At 38.2% G+C, this 25163-nt stretch overlaps 1 protein-coding gene across 7 annotated transcripts in view; it reads right to left on the reverse strand.

Moving 5' to 3' along the window:
* Positions 1-25163, reverse strand: part of MTAP (methylthioadenosine phosphorylase) — a 141981-nt gene that overhangs the window by 52415 nt on the left and 64403 nt on the right. The window contains exons 9-10 of one of the 7 annotated variants that reach the window (XR_010113761.1): positions 23549-23606; positions 22898-23450 (exon numbers count right to left, since the gene is read on the reverse strand). The exons of 2 other annotated variants lie outside the window; for them this stretch is intronic. The gene's annotated coding sequence lies outside the window, so the exon portion shown is untranslated. Of the gene's footprint in view, positions 1-22897; positions 23607-25163 lie in introns of those variants that run through there. 4 more of the 7 variants (XR_010113758.1, XR_010113759.1, XR_010113757.1 and 1 more) reach the window with 4 other exon arrangements.

The following is a 25163-nucleotide window of genomic DNA, read 5'->3' on the forward strand; positions in this document are numbered from 1 at the left end:
AATTTCCAGTGACACTTTATTCTTTGATATATGCATTATTTAAAAGTGTACTTTGTAACTTCCAAATAAGATTTTTTAAATTATTTTTTACTATTAAACATTAATTTTGTGTTGTGATTAGATAAAAACCCAGAGTTACTTTAAAATTTATTGAGACAATTTGTTCTAAAACATCATCAGTTCTTGTAAATGTACCATGTGTTCTTGAAAGAATGTATAGAGATATTTTCTGATTATTGCATATAAAACATTTACTTAATCAAGTTTGATAATTATGTTTTTCAAATCTTCTATATCAAAACTTAAGCTCTCTGTCTGACACATCAATTTCTAAGAGAGAAAAATAGAAATCTCATGCTGATTGTAGTTTTTGTAAATTTCTCCATTTAATTCTGTGTTGAATACATAGATCAGTTACAAGAATATTGCCATCCTAACAATCTAATATTAACTCTTCTGATCAATAAACACAGTACGTTTTTCTATTTATTTATTCTTTATGTTAACAATGTTTTACAGTTTTGAGAGTAAAACTCTTTAAAGGTTGTAGCAAAACTCATCTAATCCTAACAATTTTTAAGGGCACAGTTTAGCAACAGGGGTAGCATGCAAACGTAGTATAAAATAAAATATTATCGAACCTTAAAAAGGATTTCCTTCCTTTGCAGTTGTTAGTCTTGTGTTTAAGTTTTCAATCCACTTTAATTTTTTTAATATAGTGATGAGTCCAACTTCATTCTTTTGCATTTGTATTTGCAGTAAAAAGGAAATCCTTTTTAAGGTTGAATATTTTATTTTGTACTACATTTGCATGCTATACCTGTTGCTAAATGAAGGAAATACTTTTTAAGGTTGAATAATATTTTGTTTTACACTACATTTGCATGTAAATGGCATTTTCTTTATCTGTCCATCTCTTGATGAATATCCATCTCTTGGCTCTTGTTAATAATGCTGCTATGAATATGGGTGTGCAAATTTCTTTGATATCCTGCTTTCAATTCTTTTAGAAACATACGCAAAGGTGTGATTGCTGAGTCATATGGTATTTCTATTTTTAATTTTTGAGAAAACCCTATACTGTTTTCCATAGTGGCTGCATCATATTATATTCCCAATAAAAGTGTAGAAGGGTTCCAATTTTTCCACATCTATGGCAACGTTTTGTTTTTTTTGATAGTAGCCATTGTAATGGGTGTGAAGTGGTATCTCAATGTGGTTTTGATTTCTATTTCTCTAATAATTACTGATGTCAAGCAGCAATGTATGTTTATTGGTTATTTGCATATCATCATTGAAAAAATGTCTATTCAAGTCTTCTGCCCACTTTTTAATTGGATTATTTGTTGTGGCATTGCAAGAGTTCTTTTCATATTCTGGATATTAACCCCTCATCAGATATATGGTTTGCAAGTGCTGCTCTTTTACAGTGTTGATTGTGTCCTTTGATGCACAGAAGTTTTAAAGTTTGATCTAGTTCCATTTGTCTATTTTGGCTTTTGTTGCCTGTGCTTTTGATGTCATATCCACAAAAATAATGCTAAATTTAATGTCATAAATCTTTCCCCTGTATGTTTTCTTCCTTCTAGTGCTTTCATAGTTGTTGGTCTTGTGTTTAAGTTATTAATCCATTTTGAGTTAATTTTTGTATATGGTGGTAAGAGTCTAACTTCATTCTTTTGCATTTGCATATCCAGTTTTCACAATAGCATTTGTTAAAGAAACTGTCTTTTGCCTGTTGAGTGATTTTGGCACCTTTGTTGAAGATCATTTGACTATATATACAAGGATTTATTTCAGGGCTCTCTATTCCTTTCCATTTGTCAATATGTCTGTCTTTATGCCAGTACTACACTGTTTTGATTACTATAGTTTTGTAATATATTTTGAAATCAGGCATTGTCAGGCTTCCAATGTCTTTCTTTTTCAAGATTGTTTTGGCTACTGGGGGGTCCTTTGAGATTTCATGGAAATTTTAGAATGAATTTTTATGTTTCAGCAGAAAAATGCCATTGGGATTTTTATAGGGATTGTGTTGAGTCTGTTAGATCACTTTGGGTAGTACTGACATCTTAACAATATTGTCTTCCAGTGTATGAACACAAAATGTCTTTCCATTTATTTGTATCTTATTTAATTTATTTCAGCAATGTTCTGTAGTTTGCAGTGGGCAAGCAGAGTATGTTTTGCACTTATTTTTTTAAGTTTATTCCTAAGTATTGTATTCCTTTTTATAATATTTATAATAGGATTATATTTATAATTTGATTTTGTTCATTGGAAATGTATGAGAATACAACTGAGTTTTGTATATAAATGTTGTATCTCACAACCTTGCTGGGCTTGTTTATTAGTTCTAGTTGTTGTTTGGTGGAATCTACAGGATTTTGTAAATACTGTATAAGATTATATTGTCTGGGAATATATAAATAGTTTTACTTCCTTTCCAATCTAGATGGCTTTTATTTCTTTTTCCTGCCTAACTGTTGTCTTAGCCCATTTTCTGTTGCTGTAACTAAATACCATAAACTGGATTATCTACAATGAATAGAGGTTTAGTTTATGGGTTTGGAGGCTGGGAAGTCCAAGAGCATGGCACTGGCATCTGGTGAGGGCCTTCTTGTTGTAAAATGATATGGCAAAAGGCATCACATGGTGAGACAGAACAAGTGTGCTAACTTAGCTCTCTTCCTCTTCTTATGAAGTCACTTATTCCTTTATGGGGGATCCACCTTGATGACTTCATCTAATCCTGATTACTTCCTAAAAGCTCCACCTCCAAATGCCATCAATATATAAATTTAGAAATTAAGTTTCTAACAAATGGAATTTGGGGGACACATTCAAACCATACCTACTACCCTGGCTATTAATAGAACCTTCAGTGTTATGGCAAATAGAAGTGATGATAGTTAACATATTTGCCTTTTTTTCTGATCTTACAGGGAAAATATCCAGTCTTTGATTATAAAATATGATGCTAACTGTGGGTTTTTAACAGTTATTCTTTATCAGATTAAGAAATTTCCCTTCTATTTCTAGTTTATTGAGTGTTTTCATCACAGTGTTGGATTTTGGCAAGTGCCTTTTCTATAGCTATTGATATGATCACATAGATTGGGTTTTGGTTTCAGTTTTTATTTTATTATTATTTTTTGAGGTGGACTCTCACTCTGTCACCAGGCTGGAGTGCAGTGGTGCGATCTCGGCTCACTGCAATCTCTGCCTCCCGGGTTCAAGCAATTCCCCTGCCTCAGCCTCCCAAGTAGCTGGGCCTACCGGCATGCATCACTATGCCCAGCTAATCTTTTGTATTTTAGTAGAGACGGGGTTTCACCATGTGGGCCAGGTGGTGTCAATCTCCTGACCTCGTGATCTGCCTGCCTCAGCCTCCCAATGTGCTGGGAGGTTTCAGGTTTTTTTATTCTATTGACTTTATTTATTACATGAATTCACTTTTGGATCTTAAGCCAACCTTGCTTTCCCATGATAAACCTCCTTGGTCATGTATATAAGTATTTTTATATGTGCTAGATTCAGTTTGCAAGTATTTTATTTAGGCATTTTACATCCATATTTATGAGATATTAGGTTAGTAATTTGTTTTCCTTGTGGTGTCCTTGTCTGATTCTGTTATCAGGCTAATATTGGCCTTTTAACACTAGGTGGGAAGTGTTCCCTCTTCTTTTTTTTGGGAAAAGTTTGTATAAAATTGGTATTAAGTATTCTTTAAATGTTTAGAATTCAGTGGTAAGGCCATCTAGGCTTGGGTTTTTATTATGGACAGTGTTTTTATCACTAATTTAATCTTGTCACTTGTTATAGATCTACCCAGATTGTCTCTTCCTTCTTGAGTCAGCTCTGGTAGTTAGTGTGTTTCCAGAAATTTGTCCATTTAATCTAGGCTAATTTGTTGGCATACAATTGTTTGTAGTACTATTTTACAATCCTTTTTATTTCTGCAAGATCAGCAGTGATGTCCTCCTTTCATTTCTAATTCTAGTAATTTGAGTCCTCTTTTCTCTTGATTTATTTAGCTAATGTTTTGTCAATTTTGTTGGTACTTTTTAAAAAGCAGATTTTGTTTTCATTTATTTTGTTTTGTTTTTATATTCTGTATTTCATTAATTTCTTCACAAATCTATGATTTACTTTCTTCTGCTTGTTTTCATTTACTTTGCTTTTTTTGCCCCAGTATCTTAAAGTGGAAGGTTCAGTTACTGATGTGAGGTCTTTCTTCTTTCTTAACATAGGCCTTTGCAGCTATAAATCTCTCTCTGAACACTGCTTTTGCTGTATCACATAGGTTTCAGTATGTGTCTTCATTTTCATTCATCACAAAGTATTTTCTAATTTCCCTTTTGATTTCTTCTTTGACCCATTTGTTATTAAGGAGTATGTTGTTTAATTTATATGTACTTGTGAATTTTTCAATTTTCCTTTGTTATTAATTTGTATTTTTTCATGTGATTGGAAAACATTTTGCATTACTTCTATCATTTTAATCTTTTAATTATTTCTATCTTCTGTACTTTAAATTTATTGAAGTTTGTTTGATGGTCTGTGGTTCATCCCAGAGAATATTCCATGTATACTTAAAAAATGTATATTCTGCTTTTATTCCTTGGAGTGTTGTATAAATATATCTTAGGTCTAGTTGGTTTATAATTTTGTTCAAGTATTCAATTTTCTTGTTGATATTCGGGTTAATTCTTCTATCCTACTCACTAATGAAAGTGAGTTATTGAAATCACCAACTATTGGGAGGTGGCCAAGATGGATGACTAGAAGCAGCTAATGTGCACTGCTCTCACAGAGAGGAACAGAAGGGGCGAGTAAATACAGTACCTTCAATGGAAACATCCAGGTACATGCACTGGAACTAACTGAGGAAACAACTCGAACCACAGAGACTGAGGAAAAGCAAGGCAAGACAACGACCGACCCAGGAGCAACATGAAGTCAGGGGAACCTCCCCTGCCCAGGGAGGTGGTGAGTGGATGAGTGACCCTAGAAACTCATGCTTCTCCTACAGATCTTTGCAATTCATGAGAATTCATGGGAAATCCTCTCATGAATCCATTCCACCAGGGTCTTCAGTCTGACATGCAGAGCTATATGGAGTCTTGGCAGAGCAGCCATTCAAGCACACATGGAGCCCTGTGAGCCTTAGATACCTGGGCTTCCTGGCAAAAGCAGCTGGAGCTCCATCAAAGAAAGTTAGGCCTCTATATGTACCCCTAGGAAAGGGGCTGAATCCAGGGGGCTGAGCAGTGACAGGCTGCAGACCCCGCTTCTATAGCACCTTGCTGGATAAGACCCACTGGTTTGGAACTCCAGCCAGCCACCAGTAGCAGTGTTACACCTCCCTGAGACAGAGTTCCCAGGGGGAAAGGTGGGCTACTATCTTTGTTGTTTCACAAACTCAGCCATTGTTGCCTTAGGGCTCTAGGGAGTCTGAAGCAGCTAGGGATGGGAGTAGTCCCCAGCATAGCTCAGCAGCTCTGTGGAGAAGTTGGCGGACTGCTTATTCACGTGGATACCAAATCCTGTTTCTCTTCACTGGGCAGAATTTCCTAACCCTGGTTGTTTTCTGGCTGACAGCAGTTTCAAATCTCCCTGGGATGCAGTTCCCAGAAGGAGGGGTGGGCCATTATCTTTGTTGTTTTGTTGACTTAACCATTCTTGTCTTTGGGCTTTGGAGGGCTTAAAGTGGCCAGGGGCTGGAGTGGATCCCCAGCAGAGCACAGCTACTCTATGAAGACATGGCCAGACTGCTTTTTTAAGCAGGGCCCCAATCCTGTTCCTTCACAATGGGCAGGACTGGCTGACGGGTCTCCAGCCACCTCCTACAGGTGCATTTGGGCTGGCAACAGGTCTGTACCTCCCTGAAATGGAGCTCCCAGCGTGAGATAGAGGCTGCCATTTTTGCTGTTTTGCAGCCTTCACCATTGATTCTTTCAGGTACTGGAAAATCTGAGGTGGCTAGTGACTGGAGTGGACCCCCAGCATACCACAGCAGCACTGTAAAAAAGTGGCCAGACTGTTATGTGGGCACCTGTTCCTTCCCATATCTCCTCACTGGGTGGGTCCTCCAGGCCCACCCCTCCAGCCACCGCCCCACTTGGGCTATGGAGCCAGTGGCAGTTCTGTAACTCCCTGGACAGAGCTCCCAGTGGGAGGGGTGGGTTGCCATATTGTTGTCTTGCAGCCTTTGTACCCTTGCTGTCTCCAGGCTTGGGAGAGTCTGCAGGGACCAGCAGCTGGTCTAGTCCCCCAACACAGAGCAACCACCTTCCAGAAAATTGGCCAGACTATTCTCCATGGAGATCTGGTCCTCACTTCTCCTCACTGGGAAAGGCTGCCTGGCCCGGAACTCCAGCACAACCACTCTGTCCCTGTGTGATTAACTTAATAAGAAGCAGCCCAGTATTTCTCCAAGAAAGAAACCCTAGAGCCAACACACAACCCCTCAACCACCACAGTTGCAGTGGTACAGTCCTAACAGCCCTCAAACTGGGGAAGGAACAAAGGGCCTAGTCATTATACTGGTACCTCCAGCACACCATAGCCACCTTATGAGGAGGAGTCCAGCTCCTCTTCCTGGGGAACCCCCAGCCCCACTCTTCACCAGACAGGGCCCCCAGATCATGAATGCAGAACAGTTGCCCCACCCACAGGTGAACATACCTGCTGGTAGTGGCCCAGAGTCTCCCTGGGGAAGGCTCCCAGAGGCATATGATAGGCCCTCTGCCACTGCCACAGTAACAGTTCTATCCCTGCTGCCCTTGGTTTGGGGAAGATACAAAGAGTCCAAGGGCTATACCCAAGTTTATAGCACGCTTTACCCACCATACAGAGAAGAAACCAATCTAAACTCCCTGTGAGCTTTTGATCCCTTGCTCCCCAACAAGTGGAACCCTAGGCTCAGGCCAGCAGTGCAGCCACCCCACCCCACTGCCTGAACACTTCCAGTAACAGTGGCTGTGTGTTTCATGGAGCCTCCAGGGCAACCAAAAGGCTCTCTGCCACTGCCTCTGCAGTGGAACAGCCTTTGCTACCCTCAGACTAACAAAGGAACAAAGATCCTAAGTGCCCTATCCACACCTCCAATAAACCGTTGTTGACACAAGGAGAAAAGGCCAATCTGTCTCCTGTGGGTTTCACCTATCCCCCTGGTCATCACCAGACAGGATACCCCAGCTTGGGCCCACATCACAGACCATCCATCCTGGGCTGATTACACTGAGCGATTGCTGATCTGCATCTCTGGGGTGGAACCCTCACCAGGAGACAAGCAAAAGACCCTTGGCCACAGCCACTACTAAGGTCTCTTCCTCTGCTGCCTCCAAGTTGGGGAGGAAACATAAACCTTGAGATCACCCCAGAGCTGTGTTATGAAGCCCAGGAATGCCAAGCCACTATCTACAGCCAGTACTCAAGAAGGAGAGGAGCCCACACTTTCAGATCATTGAGAGGGAACATGACTACAACTGTGAGGAAATATAGGGGAGCCATACAAATGAGCAAGAGCCTACCAACTGACCAGTACACCTATGCACTACCTACCAGATCAGACCTCAAAACCTCAACACCAAAAGTACCTCACTAATATATCCCCCTGTGAAACCAGAGAAGAAGTGAACTGCAAACAATGACCTCACACAAAGCACTGGCCCTGTGAAACCATCCAGAAAAGTCTATCAACTGCATTCAATCTATATTGCAGTTAAAGGAACACCCACATGCAGAGATGAGAAAGAACCAATCCCAGAACTCCAGTAACTGAAATGGCCAGAGTGTCATGTCTTCCAAGTGATTGCACCAATTCTCCATCAACAGTTCCTAACCAGGCTGAGCTGGCTGAAATGACAGAAATAGAATTGAGAATATGGAAAGGAACAAAGATTATCAAGATTCAGGAAAATGGTAAAATCCAATCCAAGGAAACTAATAATTACAATAAAATGATACAGGAGATGAAAGGCAAAATAGCCAATATAAAAAAGAACCTATCAGATCTGACAGAGTTGAAAAAACTGCAAGAATTTCACAATGCAACTGGAAGTATTAACACAGAATAGAACAAGCTGAGGAAAGAATCACAGAAGTTGAAGACTGGCTCTCTGAAATAAGACAAAAATAAAGACACTAATGAAAAGGAATGAACAAAACTTCTGAGAAATATGGGATTGTATGAAGAGGGCAAATCTATGAATCACTGGCATCCCTGAAAGAGATGGGGAGAAAGCAAACAACTTGGAAAACATATTTCAGGATATCATCCATGAAAACTTCACTAACCTTGCTAGAGAGGCCAATAGTCAAATTCAAGAAATACATAGAACTCTTGCAAGATTTTACACAAGATCATCGTGAAGACACATAATCCTTAGATTTTCCATGACTGAAATAAAAGAAAGAATGTTAAAGGAAGCCAGAGAGAAAGGACAGGCTGCCTACAAAAGGAGCCCCATCAGATGAAATCCTACAAGCCAGAAGGGATTGGGGGCCTATATTCAACATTCATAAAGAAAAAAATCTTCCACTGAGAATTTCATATCCAGCCGAACTAAGCCTCATAAGAAAAGGAGAAATTAGATATTTTACAGATAAGCAAATGTTGAGGGAGTCTGTTACCAACAGACCTGCCTTATGAGAGATCTTGAAAGGAGCACTATATTTAGTAAAGAAAGACCATTACAAAAACACATTTAAGTACCAATGACACTATAAAGCAGTCACGCAAGCCAGCATAGTAACCAGTTAACAACACAATGACAGGATCAAAACCACACATACTGATACTAACCTTGAATGTAAACAAGCTAAATGCCTCACTTAAAAGGCACAGAGTGGCAAGCTGGATAAAAAAAAAAAAAAACAAGATTCAGTGGCATGCTGTCTTCAAGAGATCCATCTCACATGTAATGACACCCATAAGCTCAAAATAAAGGGATGATGGGAAATATACCAAGCAAATGGAAATCAGAAAAAAGCAGGGGTTGCAATCCTAATTTCAGACAAAACAGACTTTAAACCAACAAAGATAGAAAAAGATAAAGAAGGGCATTATATAATGGTAAAGGGTTCAATTCAACAAGAAGCCTAATATACTAAATACATATGCACCCAACACAGGAGCACCTAGATTCATAAAGCAAGTTCTTAGAGACCTACAAATAAACTTAAGACTCCCACACAATACTAGTGAGAGACTTCAGCACTCCACTGACAGTATTAGAACATCAAGGAAGAAAATTAACGAACATATTCAGGACCGGAACTCAACATTGTACCAAATGGATCTAATAGACCTCTACAGAACTCTCCACCCAAACCCAAGAGAATATACATTCTTCTCACTGCCTCATGGCAAATACTCTAAAATTGACCACATAATTGGACATAAAACAATCCTTAGCAAATGCAGAAGAACCAAAATAATATGAAACATACTCTAGGACTATAGTGCAATAAAAATATAAGTCAAGATTTTAAAAATTGCTCAAAACCATGCAGTTACATAGAAATTAAACAACCTGCTCCTGAATGACTTTTGGGTAAATAAGGAAATTAAGGCAGAAATCAAGAAGTTCCTTGAAACTACTGAGAACAAAGATACAACTTGCTAAAATTTCTGGAACACATAAAACAGCATTAACAGGGCAGTTTATAGCACTAAACACCCACATTAAAAATTTAACAAGATCTTGGCTGGGTGCAATGGCTCATGCCTGTAATCCCAGCACTTTGGGAGGCCAAGGCAGGTGGATCGATCACTTGAGCCCAGGAGTTGGAGATAAGCCTGGGAAACATGGTGAATCCCTGTCTCTACCCCAAATACAAAAATTAGCCAGCCTCATAACCTGGTCTCTAAATAAATAAATAGAATAAAAATTTTAAAAGTTAGAAAGATCTCAAATTAACCACCTAAAATTACAACTAGAGGAACCAGAAAAACAAAAGCAAACCAACCCCAAAGCTAACAGAAAACAAGAAATTACCAAAATCAGAGCTAAATTGAACAAAATTGAGACATGAAAGAACATACAAACCATCAACATATCCAGAAATTTGTTCTTTAAAAGAATAACTAAGATTGATAAACCACTAGCTAAACCAATAAAGAAAAACAGAGAATATCCAAATAAACACAATCGGAAATGACAAAGGAGACATTACCAATGACCCCACAGAAATACAAAAAGAAAACCTCAAAGATTCTACAAACACCCCTATGAACACAACTAGAAAACATAGAAGAAACGGATAATTTCCTAGAAACATACACCTCCCAAGACTGAACCAGGAATAAATTAAATCCCTGAACAGAACAATAATGAGTTCTGAAATTGAAGCAGTATTAAAAGGCCTTCCAACCATAAAAAGCCCAGGTCTAAATAGATTCACAGCCAAATTATACCTGATGTGTAAGTAAAAGCTGGTACCAGTCCTACTAAAACTATTCCAAAAACTGAGGAGGAGGGACTCCTCCCCAACTCATTCTATGAGGCCAGTATCATCCTAATACCAAAGTCTGGCAGAGACACAACAAAATAAAACTTCAGGCAAATATCTTTGATGAACATTGATACAAAAATCCTCAACAAAATACTAGCAAATCAAATCCAGCAGCACTTCAAAAAGCTTATCCACCATAATCAAGTTGGTTTTATTATTGGGATGCAAGGTTGGTTCAACATATGTAAATCAATAAATGTGATTCAGCATATTAACAGAAGTAAAGACAAAACCCACACTATTACTTCAATAGATGCAGAAAAAGATTTTGATAAAATTGAACATCCCTTCATGTTAAAAACTCTCAATCAACTAGGTATTGAAGGAACATACCTCAAAATAATAAGAGCCATCTATGACAAACCCACAGCCAATATCATACTGGATGGGGAATAGCTGGAAGCACGCCCCTTGAAAACCGGCACAAGACAAGGATGCCCTCTCTTACCACTCCTGTTCAACATTGTATTGGATGTCCTGGCCGGAGCAATCAGGCAAGAGCAAGAAATAGGGAGCATCTAAATAGGAAGAGAGGAAGTCAAACTATCCCTGTTTGCACATGACATGATTATCTATATAGAAAACCCCATAGTCTCAGCCCAAAAGCTCCTTCAACAAATAAACAACTTCAGCAAAATTTCAGGATACAAAATCAATGTACAAAAATTACTAGCATTCCTATACACCAATGACAGTCAAGCAGAGAGCCAAATCAGGAATGCAATCCCATTCACAACTGCCACAAGAAGAATAAAATACCTAGGAATACAGGTAATCAGGAAAGTGAAAGATTTCCACAAGGAGAATTACAAAACAATGCTCAAGGAGATCAGAGATGACAGAAACAAATGGAAAAGTATTCCATGCTAATGAACAGGAAGAATCAGTATCATTAAAATGACCACACTGCCCAAAGCAATTTATAGGTCGAATGCTATTCCTATCAAACTACAAATGACAATTCTTCACAGAAAATTTTTTTTTTTAACTCTCATAGAAACAAAAAAAGAGCCCAAATAGCCAAGGCAATCCTGTGCAAAGAGAACAAAGCTGGAGGCATCACGTTACCCAACTTCAAACTATAATCCAAACTACAGTAACCAAAACAGCATAGTACTGGTAGAAAAATGGATACATAGACCAATGCAACAGAATAGAGAGCCCAGAAATGAGGCTGCACATCTATAACTGATCTTTGACAAAGCTGACAAAAACAAGCAATGGGGAAAAGATTCCCTATTCAATAAATGGTGTTGGGATAACTGGTTAGTCATATGCATAGGATTGAAGCTGGACCCCTTTCTTATACCATATACAAAAATCAACTCAAGATGGATTAAAGACTTAAATGCATAACTCCAAATTATAAAATCCCTGGAAGACAACCTAGGCAATACCATCCTGGACATAGAAACGAGCACATATTTAATGACAAAGATACCAAAAGCTATCACAACAAAAGCAAAAATTGACAAGTGTGATCTAATTAAACTTAAGAGCTTCTGCACAGCAAAAGAAACTATCAACAGAGTAAACAGACAACCTATAGAATGGGAGAAAATATTTGCAAACTATGCATTTGACAAACATCTAATATACAGCATCTATAAGGAACTTAAACAAATTTACAAGAAAAAAACAACCCCATTTAAAAGTGGGCAAAGGATATGAACGGCACTTTTCTAAAGAAGACATACATGTGGCCAACAATCATACTTAAAAAAAGTGTGATATCACTGATCATTTGAGAAATGCAAATCAAAACCACAGTGAGACACCATCTCACAGCAGTCAGAATGGCTATTAGTAAAAAGTAAAAAAAAAACAGGTGCTGACGAGGTTGTGGAGAAATGGAAACACTGATACTGGTGGGAGTGGAAATTAGTTTAACCATTGTGGGAAGCAGTGTGGGGATTCCTCAAAGAGCTAAAAACAGAACTACCATTTGACCCAGCAATCTCATTACTAGGTATATACCCAGAGGAACATACATCAGTCTACCATAAAGACACATGCAGCACTATTGACAATAGCAAAGACATGCAATCAACCTAAATGCCCACCAATGACAGACTGGACAAAGAAAATGTGGTACATATGTACCATGGAATACTATGCAGCCACTGAAAAGAAGGAGACCATATCTTCTGTTGGAACATAGATGGAGCTGGATGCCATTATCCTTAGTAAAGTAACACAGAAACAGAAAACCGAATACCACATGTTCTCACTTATAAGTGGGAGCTAGATGATAAGAACTCACAGACACAAAGAAGACTCACAGACACTGGGGCCTACTTGAGGGTAAAGGGTGGGACGAGGGTGAGGAGCAGAGAAAATAACCAATTTTTGCAGTCTATCCACCTGATAAAGGGCTAATATCCAGAATCTACAAGGAACTTAAACAAATTTAGAAGAAACAAACCACCCCATCAAAAAGTGGGTGAAGGATATGAACAGACACTTCTCAAAAGAAGACATTTATGCAGTCAACAAACATATGAAAAAAAGCTCATCATCACTGGTCATTACAGAAATGCAAATCAAAACCACAATGAGATACCATCTTATACCAGTTACAATGGCGATCATTAATAAGTCAGGAAACAATACAGTGTGGTGATTCCTCAAGGATCTAGAACTAGAAATACCATTTGACCCAGCAATCCCATTACTGGGCATATGCTCAAAGGATTATAAATCATTCTACTATAAAGACACATGTACACGTATGTTTATTGCAGCACTATTCACAATAGCAAAGACTTGGAACCAGCCCAAATGCCCATCAATGACAGACTGGACAAAGAAAATGTGGCACATATACACCATGGAATACTGTGCAGCCATAAAAAAGGATGAGTTCATGTCCTTTGCAGGGACATGGATGAAGTTGGAAACCATCATTCCAACAGAAAACCAAACACTGCATGTTCTCACTCATAAGTGGGAGTTGAACAATGAGAACACATGGACACAGGGAGGGGAACATCACATACCGGGGCCTGTCGGGGTGTGGGCTAGGGAAGGCATAGCATTAGGAAAAATACCTAATGTAGATGACGGGTTGATGGGTACAGCAAACTACCATGGCACATGTATATCTCCATAACAAACCTGCATTTTCTGCACATGTATCCCAGCACTTAAAGTATAATTTAAAAAAAAAAAAAGAAAAATGATTTAAAAAATAATTTTCACTAGTCTTTCTGGGAACTGAATCCAGAGTTCTTTTCTGCACAGCAGAAGAAACTACCATCAGCATGAACAGGCAACCTACAGAATGGGTGAAAATTATTTTAAAACAACCAATCAAAGTCTCTGGAAATGGTCCATGAACATACAGCAACTTAAGAAACATTCAAGGACATTTACTAAAAGAGATGGCCTAAAATAAAAGAAACACAAAATATGTATTAACCAGTTGCAATGTATAGACGTTACTTGGATCCTGATTTAAATAAACAACATGTAAAAAATGGCATTTATAATACATTTGAGATTTTGAATACTCACTAATTATTTTCTGACATTAGGAAATTTTTATTCATTTTTTTATGTATGCTAGTGGTATTGTGGTTATCTTACAAATATTTATCCTTTAGAAGTATCATTGAAATATTCATAGGTGAAATCATACATGAGAAATGCTTCAAAATAACGTCGGAGGTGAATAGTCAGTGGGATTATAGAGTAAACAGATTGTCTATGAAGTAACTCTTGAAGCTGGGTAGCAGACAGGGGTTCATTACATTGATCTTTGTATTTCTGCATATATTTGAAGTTGACTTTCCTATTACTGCTTTAGCCTTGTAATCTTGATTCTTAAAGGGTGGGAATTTGTAAACTAAAGTGAGGTCAAACAGAGCAGCTAATGAACACATCATCACATTCCGATGTGTGGAGTTTTTAAGACTGAATCATCTATAAAACTGAGGGCACAGTTGGATAACACTATTTCCTGTTAATCTTCCCTAAATGAAATAATCAAATGTTTTTATTTTTTATTCCAAAAAAAGTGCTCTGCAACAAAATGATTATTAAAACGAGAACATGTCCTTTTTTCACTTACATGCTGAATTCTGAAACATTTTCATGTTGATATTTATACTTTTTAAAAATAACTTCCTTAGGATCCATTTAGTACGACTTGTTCAACTTCTACAGCTGTTCCTTTTAAATTGCTGATTGAGGTAAAATGAACACTTTTTAGTGGCTGCTGTCTTAGTCCTTTTGGGTGGCTATAACAAAGTATCTTAGACTGAGTAACTTAAAAACAATAGAAAGTTGTTTCTCACAGTTCTGCGGGGTGGAAGTCCAAGATCAAGGCACCAACAGATTCAGTGTCTGATGAGGGCCCACTCTACTTCATAGATGCCACCTTCTAGACGTGTTCTCACATGGCAGAAGGGGCAAAAGAGCTCCCTCGGGCCTTATTTATAGAGAAACTAATCTCATTCATGAAGGAAACATTATCATGACCTAATCACCCCCAAAGGCTCTACCTCTTGATACTATTGCATTGGAGATTAGATTTCAATATACAGAAGGACACAGAAATTCAGACCACAGCAGCTGTTCATTAAGTGCAAATCATGTGCCAGGCCCTCAGGACTGGCATCTAAATTAGTTCACAATTTATAGAAGCCTACAGTCTCAAGAAGACAAACTATAAGATAAAAAACAAAGTAAATAACTGCCAAGACAATAGAATACATTTTATGTAATTTTTTTTCCAACTTAAAACACAATATTCAGAATTCCAAATCCCTTCCATCCTAGGTACTTTTTCAACTTTATTACATCCTGATGAACTCCCACCTCTGTTAAGGTAATAAGGGGGCATGAATTAGGAAAAGAGGAGAGAATAGGAAGAGGGCTCTAGTAACATTAAGGAACCAGTGTATTTGTAAACATTCATTCCCTTGGAAAATGTGGACTTTTGGTGTCTGTCATGCCAGGACACCATGATCCTTACCAGGCATGAACTGTTAGAGAGGGCCAGACACCAGACTCACATTCCCTCGCGAGGGAGTGCTCACATCGCTTCTGGGGTTATCATTAGGACTGCAGTCATAAAGCATGAAAAAGGTTGAGAAGGTCTGATCTGTCTACAGTTAATTGTTTCTACTTCTCTCTTTTCTCCTCCAATCTGGCACAGAAAAAGAGGGTCATTAATGCTTGCTCTACACCTCACAGAACAGGTTGTGCAGATAGCATTTTCATAATGCAGTTTGCTTTTTTCTTCTTTAGCTTGACTATTGGAAGATACTATGCAAAAGGGAAAAATAAGCTTTGATCTTATTTAGGATTGAGCCCATTAGTGATAATAAAATGAGTAAGGTTTGTATATAACACTGATGAGTGACAGTGTATATCTGTAGACAGATGGACATGAGTATCAACCGAATCGACAATGAATGAAAATGAAGTTTGGGATATAAATGACATTTGATTAATGGCCAACTACACAGACACATAGGTAGATAAGGTCATTCAGGAAGTAGCCTTCCTTTAAAAAAAAATACTGGTTTTACTATTCAGTCAAAAGATTGAGAGCAGAAAGTTTTTGGTGGTTGTCTGTTTTGAGATGGAGTTTTTCTCTGTTGCCCAGGCTGGAGTGCAGTGGCGCGATCTTGGCTCACTGCAACCTCCCGCCTTCTGGATTCAAGCTATTTTCCTGCTGAGCTCAGCCTCCTGAGTAGCTGGGATTACAGGTGCCTACGATCACGCCTGTTTAATTTTTGTATTTTTAGTAGAGATGAGGTTTTGCCACGTTGGCCAGGCTGGTGTTCAACTACTGACCTCAAGTGATCCGGCCTCGGCCTCCCAAAGTGCTGGGATTACAGGTGTGAGCCACCACGCCTGGCAGACAGCAGATACCTTTTAGCATAATGGTTAAAACACAGAAAAAATTTTCCCTGGTTCCACTGAATTACCTCAGGAAAAGCAATCACCAGACGTAAGACTGAAATCAGACAATATATTTAATAAGTCATCAAGTTTTTATTGAACACCTAATATGTAAGTCATTTTCTTTTCCAGAATTCCTGCTCTTCCAGTTTTCACTATCTGGGGAGGTAGAATTTTACATAGTAAAATCATGTATTACAAATGGCCTATGAGTAATATGAGCTCCAGGTGGTTTGGGAGTACAAAAGAGGAAATATTTGCTGTGGACTGCTCTGACAAGAATCCTGGGAAGAAGCGATTTGAGGTGGAAACAGAAGGATGGCTAAAACTTCTATAGGCATAAATTTCACAGATTTATAAATTTATTTAACAAATACATAATGTATATATAGACATACATAGTATCTCTTATAAGAAAGGTAATGTCAGAAGAGTCTGGGGACACAGAAGTAAACAAGGTAGAAATAATTCCTGAACCATCAGACGATGAATCAGACAATTATAATACAGTGTAACTAGTAATGTAACAGAACAGGGTGTTTGCAAAGTGCAGAGAAAGGGCTAATTCAGACAGTGAGTCAGATAAAAAGAGATGATGGTGGAGCAAAGAAGATTCTTCCAAGTGGAGGGACAACTTACAAAAGGCCAGAGACAAGGAGGAGCCTAGCCTGCTTGGAGCTGGAGTCAAAGAGTTGTGCTACAATAGCAAAGACTTGGAACCAACCCAAATGTCCAACAACGATAGACTGGATTAAGAAAATGTGGCACATATACACCATGGAATACTATGCAGCCATAAAAAATGATGAGTTCGTGTCCTTTGTAGGGACATGGATGAAATTGGAAACCATCATTCTCAGTAAACTATCGCAAGGACAAAAAACCAAACACCGCATGTTCTCACTCATAGGTGGGAACTGAACAATGAGAACTCACGGACACAGGAAGGGGAACATCACACTCCGGGGACTGTTGTGGGGTGGGGGGAGGGGGGAGGGACAGCATTAGGAGATATACCTAATGCTAAATGATGAGTTAATGGGTGCAGGAAATCAACATGGCACATGGATACATATGTAACAAGCCTGCACATTGTGCACATGTACCCTAAAACCTAAAGTATAATAAAAAAAAATAAATAAATAAAAAAAAAAAAAAAAAAAAAGAGTTGTGCTAATACATCACTAGCCAAGTGTGGCTGTTGAACACTTAAAATGTAGCTAGTGCAACTAAGCAAATGAAATTAATTTTATTTAGTTTTAATTAAGTTAAATTTAAAAGTTGATAGCCGCTTCAATATAACTGGAACAACTTAGGTATGTGAGTCTATTTTTTCAAAGTAAATTTTACAAAATTTAAACACAGATAGAACATTTCTTATAAAAATTTAGCCTCACAGCCAGGCATGGTGGCTGACAACTGTAATCCTAGCACTTTGTAAGGCCGAGGCTGGTGGATCACTTCAGGTCAGGAGTTTGAGACAGCCTGGCCAACATGGTGAAACCCTGTCTCCACTAAAAATACAAAAATCAGCTGGGTGTGGTGGCAGGCACCTGTAATCCCAGCTACTTGGGAGGCTGAGGCAGAATTGCTTGAACCCGGGAGGTGGAGGTTGTAGTGAGCTGAGATCATGCCACTGCACTCCAGCCTGGGAGACAGAGACTCCATCTCAAAAAAAAAAAAAAAAAAAAAAAAATTTTTACCTCTGAATTGAGATGTACTGTTAGTATAAAATATGTGATTCCAAAGGTTTAGTATTTGAAGAATATAAAATTTCATATTTTTAAAATATTACATCTCCATAACATTTTGGATATATTAAAATATAAATAATTTCAACTGTTTTTTACTTTGTAAATGTGGCTCCTAGAAAATTTAAAATTACATATTGGCTCACATATTTCTGTCAGATAGCGCTGATTTAGAGTGCCATGAGGTGTGGGAGGTGAGGAAGAGGCTGGAGTAAATCAGAACATGCACAGCTTTGCAAGCCATATGTATTGGGAAGCTGTACATTCAAGATAGTATTGGCTGGAAGCCTACTAAATCCCAAGCACTAGTCTGGTCATTTAGGATATCAGTAAATGACAAGTTTCCTGCTGTCACAGAGGTTCTACATTTTGGAGGAAGTGTGTGTGCTGAGAGTTACAAAACAATAAACAAATATATACAAATACTAGAGTATGTAGGAAGAAGTTAAGAGCTATGGGAAAAACAAAAAAGTTGTGCTTGTTAAGAGTCCTTAGGAGTACTTTGGGCATGAAGTGAGGGGCATTATCATCTGTTAAAATACGATGTTTAGGGTTGACCCACTAAGGTGATTTTGGAGCAATGATTTGAAGGAGCTGCTGTAGTGAGGCCAGGTGGTTATCTGCTGGGAGAGTTTTCCAGGTAGAAGGAACACAAACCAAATACTCTAATGTTAAAGGCAGGAGAGGGCCTGGTGTGTTCTTGGAAAAGGGCTGGAGCAGAGTTAGCAAGAGGATAGTAGTGAGAGGAAGTGAGAGAGATAGGAGGGCAAGTGCAAATCACATGGGGATTCATAGGCTATCTTAAAGATGTGGGATTTTAATACAAGTGAAATAGCATTTTGTGCAGATCATTCTGCCTCCTGGGTTGCTTGCTTTAGGGAGCAAAAGTAGACACAGGACCTGTTAGGGGTTATTACAGTATCCAGGTGAGATGAGAGTGGCTCAGACTAGGTTGGAAGCAGTAGCTGTAGTGAGCAATAGTCAGTATCTTGACATATTTGGACGGTAAATAAATTTTTCCTGGTTTTAATGTGGGTTTTGAAGAGAAGAGTCAAGGACTTCAAGTTTTTAGTCTGAGGAACTAGAAGGATGGAACTGCTAGACTGGGATGGGAACGCAGGTGTAGGGGAAGTTGAGGAGTGACCAGCAAGGAACAAGTGAAGATGGAGAAGTCCAAGGATTGAGCCCTAGGGCAGGCAACATTAAAAGATCAGGAAGAAGGCAAGAAATCAGCAAAGGAGACTAAGAAGCAGCAACCTTCAATGAAGGAAGAAAATCAAGAGTGTGGTGTCCTTGGAAGCCAAGTAAAGAAAACTTCTCTAAGAGGAGGAAGTGGTCAAGTGTATCAAATGCGGCTGATAGGAAACTAAGGGTTAAGTGTGAAAATTGACATGCAGTAAATTGGTGACCCTGAGAATCTTGGTGGTGCTGAAGATGGTGCACTGGCAAAATCTGAAATGAAGAGGACTAAGGAAAGACTGGAGAAGAGGAATTGGAGGCAGGAGAATCAATAACTGTTCAAGGGATTTTATGCCAATGAAAAGCTTAAAAATGAGACAGCACATAGAATTGGGGTCAAGAATTTTAATGGGATAAATAAAGTATATTTGTGTGCTGAAAAAGTGATTCAGTAATGAGAAAAATGATTATGAAAAGGGTAGTTACTAGACTGATGTCCTTACTAGGTGAGAGGTATGGGGTCTGGTGCATAAGAGAATGATCAGGGAGAAACATCTATGACAGTAGTTCTCAAAGTGGGACCAGCATCATCTGGGAACTTGTTGGAAATGCAAATTATCAGGCTATGCTCCAGATATCCTGAATCGGAAACTCTGGGGTGGTGCCATGCAAACTGTTTTAATAAGCCCTCCAGGTGATGATGATGCATGCTCCCGTTTGAGAAGCACTGTCACAGATGGTAACAGGAGGGAAAACAGTTTGGGAGAGAGCAACAGAGGGGGATCTTGAAAGTGTTCTGCTGGTGCTTCAGTTCTGTCTGTGAAGAGGGAACTAAAGTCACCTGCTGAAAGTGAACATGGGTAGGTGTTTGGGAGAGCTGGTGAAGGGTTTTAAGTAGGAAAGAAATGTAATCAGATTATTATTTACACAAATATTTGTTGAGTTTGTGCTAAATACAAGGAAAAGAGGCTCCTAAACTGATGAGTTAAAAAAACAACTCCTGCCTTTACAAAAGCTTACAGAACAGTGAGGGAGGCACATGTCTGTAAGAAAATGACAGCCCCTAAACAAAGTTCTCATTCAAGGCTTTCTCCTAAATAGTTAGATATACTTAACCCATTTAAGTATTACATATGTGGCACGGATTTTTCCAGTCCCTTCACCCTTCTCTTGGTGCTTTTTAGATAGTCATCCTCCTAAAAGCACTGTGCCCAGAACTGGATACAGTGCCCCAAGCATATTAACTTCCTGGCAGAAGTTAATGCCAGGAATCATACATTTTATCTCGTTACATAAACTGCTATGAAGCTAGGTCTCCTCTAGTATCCACTCCTTAAAATATATAAATTAAAGGAACAGTTGCCTGTGGTGAAAAGTTTAACCACTATAGAAAGGTATGAAGAAGACAGTTTAAGTCTCTTGATTCATCCCTCAGAAGCTATCAATAAGTTTCTTTCCAGAAACTTTCTGGAAATATAAAGTATAAACATCCTATCTATACATCACCACAAACTTATACTTATTTTACTCTGTGTATTTTTGATTTCCTCTTTTGTCATGAACATTGTTCCATACTGGTACATAAACAGATATCTATTCTTTTTGACAACTGCACATTACTGATTTGAATTGATGTACCTTAGTTTATTTAAAACATCCTATGACACTGAGAATTTTAGCCATTCCCAAGCTTTTGCCTATAACGATTCCAAGATGCACTTAGAGCCGCAAAATATTTTTAGGTATCAAATGTAACCTGCTGTTACAGCTTTCTTCAATCTTTTTCGTTAAGAAATTCTGTATATAAACAACTCAGGCTGTCGTAGTCTTTTTTTTTATAAGTTTATTTTTATGTTAAAAATATATGTTTGTAAATGTGTCAAAATTAACCAAGGCCTGACACCTGACAAGACTTACAAGAAAGGAAAATCACAGACCAATCTGTCTCATGAGCATAGATGTAAAAATCAAACAAAATATCTGCAAACTGAATCCAGCATTATATAAAGGGGATAACATATCATGACTAAGTAGCATTTATATCAGGAATGCAAGATCAGTTTAACATTAAAGAATCTACATTAACAAAATAAAACAGAAAAATCAAGATTATCTCAATAGATGCAGGAAAAAGTACTTGGCGAAATTCAACATGCATTCATGACACTCTTGGCAAAATAGGAATAAAAGCAATCTTCAATCTGATAAAAACATGAAACGGAAAAAACCTATAGCTAACATATTTTAATAGTGAAAAACTAGATGCTATCCTCTGCTGTTGAAAATAAGACAAGAATAACAACTCACACCACTTCTATTCAACATTAGGTTGAAGGTCCTAGCCAATACAACAAAGCAAGAAGAAACAAAAGGTAAAGGTTGGAAAGAAGAAGTAAACTTGTTATTCATATATGACATGATTGTGTACACAAGGTATCCCTAAGGCACTTGCAATAAAATAAAAATAAGAACTACTACTGAACTAAGTGAAATTAATAAGATTACAGAATATAAAGTCAACATACAAAAATAAAACATATTTCTGTATACCAGCAATAAACTTAAAAATGAAATTAAAGTACTATTTACAATAACATTTCCACAAAATATTTAGGAATACACTTAACAAAAGATATACAAGACTTCCTCACTAAAACTACAAAATATTGCTGAGATAAATTTTAAAAGACCCAAATAAATGCAGAAACATACCATGTCCATGGATTGAAAAGTTCAATATTGTCAATTCTTCCCAAATCGACCTAAAAATTCAGTGCAATCCCAATAGCAATTCCAGCAGATTTTTTCTTAAAGAAAAATGGACAAGCTTAATATAAACTTTATAAAGAAAGGACCTATAGCCAAAACAAATCTTGGAAAAGACTGCAAAGCTTAATAATACTTAATTTCAAGACACCATAAAGCCAAAATAATCAAGACAGTAGGGTATTGGCATAAGAAGAGACACATAGATAAATGACATAAATAGATCATCCAGATCCACAGATAAACGGTAAATTGATTTTGACAAGGGCACACAGGTAATTCAATGAGTAGGCAAAGATTTCTTGGAACACACAAAAAGCACCAACCATAAAAAAAAATTGATAAACTAGGCTTTGTCAAAATGAAAAACTTGTTCTTTGAAAGATATCATTAAGAAAATGAAAAGGCAAGCTAAAGACTAAGAATAGTCACAATACATATATCTGAAAAAGAGTGTATCCAGAATATATAAACAATTCTTACTATTCAATAATAAAACAAAACAATCAATTTTTTCATAAACAAAAATATTTGTGCAGATAGTTCGCAAAATATGTGAATGGCCAATAAGCACATGAAAAGTTCAACATCTTTAATCAGAAAAATGCAAATCAAAACCACAATGAGATATCAAAATATACCCAATAGAATGGCTAAAATTAAAAACGCTGACAATACCAAGCTTTGTAGAGAATTCTTATAAATTACTGGTGGGAGTATAGACATTTGCAAAAGTGAAAATATGTTCACAAAAAGACTTGTAATTTCATGCTTATAGCAGCTTTATTCATAAAATTCCTCAAATGCAAAAAATTCAAACATTCATCAACAGGTGAATAGATAATCAAATTGTAACATAGGCATATGACAGAATACTACTAGGCAATAAAAAGGGCACAAGCTACAGATGCATGCAACAACATGAGTGAATCTCCAAAACAAAGAAATAATGCATGCTGAGATTGTCTTTCTGAAGAAACTCCCCTCATTCTTCAGGATCCCGAGGTTCTCAAAGGCATACTGGCAACAGGCCCTGAAATGGCTTCCTCTGGACTACTCTACTAGTCTTGGTAGATTTCCTCGATCTTAGGCATTCCTTCTTTTCTTCCATGGTCTTCATTTACTGCTGTCCTTCTTGCCTATCTTGAATTATTCTACACTATTATGAGGAGAACACAGGTTCTTCCATCTTGGAACTTCAGTTCTTTGCCTTGCTAGGCCAATACATATACATTGAGCCAGATTCTGTGCACACTGGTAGTTCCAAGGTGCAACAATCTTCAAAACATTTGAGGAGTGTATTAGTCCGTTCTCATGCTGCTGTAAAGGAATGCCCAAGACTGGGTAACTTATAAAGGAAAGAGGTTTAATTAACTCACAGTTCCACATAGTTGAGAAGGCCTCAGGAAACTTACCTTCACGGCAGAAGGGGCAACAAACACGTCATTCTTCACATGATGGCAGGAAGAAGTGCTGAGCAAAAGGGGGAAAAGCCCCTTATAAAACCAACAGGCCTTGTGAGAACTCATTATCATTAGAACTGCAGCATGGGGGTAACCACCCCCATGATTCAATTACCTCCCACTGGGTCCCTCCCACAACATGTGGGGATTATGGGAACTACAATTCAAGATGAGATTTGGGTGGGGACACTGCCAAACCATATCAAGGAGGGACTCTGCAAATGTGGCAAGAACTCCTCATTTCATGACTTCCTAAACCAGCAGATACTCCTTGAAACCTTATTAAATTGTTTCACAGGATAAGTGCTGGCTAAATGCTTGCTGAGAAAATTAAAAACATGTTCAGGCCACTGTCACAAGAATGAGTAATTATTTGGAAAACAGGTGTTGGTGTGGCCACAACCATGCCCCTGAGGTGGCAGCCAGAGAAGAGGCTCCAGGAGCATCCTGTGGATGCCAGAGCAGGCTCACGTGGCACCTGCAGGGCGGCTGGCTCAGGGCAGGTTGGAGGTCACCTTAGTCACTCCCTCTTCAGGGAAGTTCACCATCCTCCGTTCCTGAGGGTGCCACTGTCCTGGAGTTTCCTTCCTTGAAACAAGCCATGGTAGCTACCTCCAGCCCTGCACAGTGACTCGTGCTAGCGAAGAGGGCAGTGAACAGGGGCCAGGTCACAAGGACCATGACCCTCAGGAACCACAGGGCCAGGATGTCATTCTCAAAACCATGAAAATCGATGCCAAACACAACAGCAGATTATAATGCCAACAAAGACTTCTACGTACATGTAAATCTATTAATCACTAAGGGCTAAGTCACTAAACTACAGCTTTCCCATGATGCTCATCATCCATCCTTTGGGGAAACCAAAATGCTCACAACTGACCGTGGTGTTCACTTAATAAACTAGCTTAAATTAAAAAAAAAAAAAAATTAGTACATCATCACAAGTGAGAAGTATTCCAGGAAGTGTTCTTCAACAATATCGTCAAGCATAAGGTATGAGGAAAATTATATTGGCTTTGCATAAGGAGTGAATGATTGGGAACAAAGAAAAGAGTATACTGCATTCATTTGGTTAGTCTGAAAACGATGTTGCTAGAGAAGGCTATTTAATCAAGAAAAGTACCTCTGCAAGTTGGAGAGAACTGTACTTTCTGAATATAGCAAGAAAAATGCCCATATTTTTGCCCTGACATTCTTAGACACCTACTAAGAATGAGGAAAAGTAAGGTACCATCTATGTATCATATTGTAGTGAAAACAATCACAGGTTACAGAGCTAGAGAAGCCTGGGTTCAGGTTCATTAAGTTCTCTACGGATTGCTAATGGATAACCAGAGTTGAAATTTAACACTACATCAGGGAATCCAAGGGTCATAATCATACTTGACCCAAATGGCTCACACTAATGAGGCATATTAATACTGGAGGGTAACTGTTTTGTTTACAATTAGCAGCTTATTATCTTGAAGTCAATCTCAGAGACACAAACAAACACATTGACTTTACAAACTCTTTAAATAAAAGGTTCTGTATCTTGATCCTAAAGTATCCTGTAATAGCCTAC

This window comes from Symphalangus syndactylus, chromosome 9 (genome assembly GCF_028878055.3).
Source record: "Symphalangus syndactylus isolate Jambi chromosome 9, NHGRI_mSymSyn1-v2.1_pri, whole genome shotgun sequence".
Classification (NCBI taxonomy): domain Eukaryota; kingdom Metazoa; phylum Chordata; class Mammalia; order Primates; family Hylobatidae; genus Symphalangus; species Symphalangus syndactylus.